Raw genomic sequence first — 3,914 nt, 5'->3', positions numbered from 1 at the left:
GAAATCAAGATACTGTAATTTATCTTTGTCCTGATTGATAATGGGGAGACACTGAGATTGGCAGCAGGACATTTCCATGCAGCATTTGACCTCTGTTAAGAGCGTTTCTTGCCCCCTCATTTGCCAGGCTTTACAGCACACATCCCACCAAGCACCTCACATTTTGGAAACTGCCTTCACTTCTCAGCACAAGCCAGTTCACACTCACCATAGCCACAGTTTCAGGGAGTGCAGCCTCCCAGAAGGACTGATGGCAGATGCCCCAGAGCACCCAGCTGCTGCAGAAGCAGGCACCATCCCTGTGGGAACTCGAGAGAGGAACTGAGCATGACGGCCCCGCACTGCGGGCTCTTAATCCTTTTGCCGAGAGGAGCCAAGCCGAGTTTAGAGAACTGGAAGTCAGAGAACAAGCAGACGTTTGTTCAGAGCGGGCAGCAAGGGGGAGGACCGCCAGCTCCTTCCTGCCTCCGTGGGGCTTACCATCCCTGAATGTCCCTTTTTGTCCTCCCTGCATCTGCAGCCGGCCGGCACAACGCCGCTCTGTCCAGCGCCAGGCTGCAGCCCTGCCACATACCTCCCCAGGGCCCACTGGTCAGCAGGAGGACAAGCAAGGTGGCCATGGGTGGCCACTGCTGGCCACAGCAATGCTGAGCCAGCTGCCAGGCTGATCCTTCCCAAGAGGAAGTCTGCTGCCAGTGGGTGCTCTTCCCACAAAGGGGGACAGCCTCTCGAAGGGCAGAGCAACGGGCTGACGGGGGGCCAGGAAGGGAGACTGGATAATGGGCTTGCACCCTTTAACAGGCCTCAGGGCCACCACTGCCACAGGAACATCTGATCTGGAGCTGGGAACATGAGACTGCTTTCTAAAAAAGTGTTAACACCCTCAAAAATTACAGCTGCTCAGTATTACTAATCTGAGAAGGGTTGAACCTATTTGACATTTGTTACCGTAACTCCTATCAGAAACTCCAGTTTCAGTAAGAAATTGTGCAAATGTGAAAGCGAGAGGCAGCAGCAAGTGTTGGCAGAGGAGAAACAAGAGCTCTGTCACTGTCTACAAGCAGGAGCAGCTCTCTGAGGAGCCTGTCTGTAACTCAGCTATGTCAGTAAATTTTGGAAAGTTTTGGCCTACAAAACAACTGGGTTATTTCCAGTGGTGAAGATGGGCCTTTTGGACTGGATTTTCCCCTTAGATTGTCCTTACCCCTAGTTCTGACTGGAGGACTCCTCTGCGATGAAGAGCAGTATCACACAGCTCTGGTGCTGCACAGCTCCTCGTTTCAGGTCAAAGTACCAGGAAGGTGGTGCATCCAGGTAACCACCAAAACATTCACTGTCCAAGTACCATCACCCACCCGGTCAAATAAGCAGAAAGTTTTTTTTAAAATAAAAATACTTAACATTTATTCACCTTGGAAGTAAAATTGTACACGCTATGAGTAACCCAGGAACGTTATTAAAAGCTACCAGGAACATAAGGCAATTTGTACAACCATGAAAAGAAATACACAGCATGTTGAAAACAGAGTGAAATATTACTCAAACAAGACAACGCTTGATACACACTAGTGACAAGAACCGGCATTAAGTTTTAAACAAAAATAAAGATGTCATGGCTACAAGTATTATACAGTGATAAATACTTCAAAAATATATTAAGATATATGGAAATTCTCGTTTTGTCAAGGAAATCCAGAGAAATTCCAGCCTCCACTGGATTTCAATATACCAATTAAGGTTTAATATTTAAATTCCTTTCCTTTCAGTAAGAACAGGACTGCAGCCATTACTGTATCAATACTTATTGTAGTGTAATGAAATCAGCCTTATGTTATATTAAGCCCCAATGCCTCTCACATCATGGGCTCTAATTGCTCTAAATCAACCAACAAGTTGCCTTTTGGTAACAAGTGCTGTGCACTGTATGTGAAGACATAAACCATTTAAATCACAGTCAACGTTCGCCCACTTTACAGTAATAATGGAAGGTGGGTTTGAAGACTTGCCTCCATGTAAGTCAGCTCCGACAGAGGGTTTAGTAGCAAGTCCACCATAAGGTGTTCCTAGCATAACATCAAGCACTCAGAAGTTACAGTACAATGAACCACGCTAAAGTTTAGGTTACACCTTCAAAAAGAAAGTCCAGAGGATGTTTGGAGACAACAGGTTTTGAACATGCACAAATGGTGGTTTAGTACACATTTGTTTGTGCTGTTACCAGGTAGCAAGTGAAGCAGTTTATAGCCAAGGATTTGGTGAGACAGTTTTCCAAGCCAGTTTAAAAATATAAACTTCTTCTTAGAGGGTCTGTTCTATAGAAAATAGAGTGAAATCTGGAAAATCGTCAGTTTTGAGAGTACTTTCCCATGGCAAGATCTGCTCATCAGCCTACCGCACCACCAAGAGAAAAGCCAATCCTGCTATTCCAAACCCTGCTGCAGCCATGATGGCATTGCTGATGGTACTGCTCTGGTCAGCTGCCTGGGAGCCGTGACCGCTGAAGAAGCGACAAAAGCCCTCCTAGAAACACAAGAGAAAGAACACTGAGTTGGTTGGCTTACAATTAACCGGATTCCTTTTAATAAGTCTTTGAGCGCGGTTCAGTTCTCGCTCCCAGCGTGGCATTTGTCAGCTGCAGAAGTCCCTGTTTTCATCATGAAAGTCCAAGCCTGCTGCCTTGGGCACACAAAAATGCTCTGTTAGAGCCCCTGCACAAGGTGACAGAGCAGCAGCTACAAGAGCTTGCACGCTTTGCTCAAAAGAGAAATCAGACTTCCTACCAAGATGCTCAGCATGTCATGACGTTATTTTTGCCCTTTTAGGCAAGTTTCTGAGGGGAGCTGCCAGCATTGTTCCTCCTCACTCCAGTTTCAGAAAGCCTGTGAAACACAGGATATGGAAATTTCCAACCCAGGAGCCCAAAGCTGGTCCCATCTCAGCGGACACAGGCCTGATTGCACAGTCTTGCAAGAGCCCAGTGGACACTGCTCAGATCTGGCCTATGACAGAGCAAAGCTGGCAGCTGCTCTCCCAGATCGTTATTTGTGATAATCAGAAGTGGCAGCAATACAACTCCAGATGGTCATGTTTGAACTCTGCTCTGCAGATGTCTATGTAAACAAGTTATACTCTTAATTTCTTCCGGAACTTTGTTCTTTACACTTTAATTTGTGCGAAGCGGCAGCGCGACCCGGCCAGCCTATGACAGAGCAAAGCTGGCAGCTGCTCTCCCAGATCGTTATTTGTGATAATCAGAAGTGGCAGCAATACAACTCCAGATGGTCATGTTTGAACTCTGCTCTGCAGATGTCTATGTAAACAAGTTATACTCTTAATTTCTTCCGGAACTTTGTTCTTTACACTTTAATTTGTGCGAAGCGGCAGCGCGACCCGGCCAGTGACACTGAGCCTTGTGGCCAAGGACTGCTGCTCTGAGCAGGCAGAGGGACTGGTGACCACTGGAAAACCCATTTCATTCTGGCCTCTGGAAAAGTCAACGAAACCAGCGGCTGCTTCCCCCCGCCCCCCCCGCCCTCCTATTTTTAGTGCTTATTTGTACTGGCATCAAATATTCCACTAGGAATGAAAATAGGAAACGTGCAGCTCGGCAGGATAAGCTGACGTTTTGTCCAGAGCTGCCTGGATGGGCAGAAAGCAACAGCAGCCCCCGCTTCCCACCTCGGGGTACATCAGAGCCGCTGCCCACACCGTCCCAGGCCCCGACCGACCAGTTCCAGGACAAGCAGGAACCAGAGCAGCAGGTCTAGGGCACGGGCGGCTCCACAGACACACACGGGCGTATTTAAGAACAGGTCAGGGGCGTTTTGTGCCTACATTGAGAGGAGCTGTGCCAGCCTGCTCCCCGAAACGCAAAGACTGCGGGCGTGGGCAGAGGGGAAACCTCGCTCCTCCCG

The sequence above is a fragment of the Chaetura pelagica genome, unplaced genomic scaffold (genome assembly GCF_000747805.2).
Source record: "Chaetura pelagica isolate M959 unplaced genomic scaffold, ChaPel_1.0 scaffold222, whole genome shotgun sequence".
NCBI lineage: Eukaryota > Metazoa > Chordata > Aves > Apodiformes > Apodidae > Chaetura > Chaetura pelagica.
Note: the sequence above shows the minus strand (reverse complement) of the source record.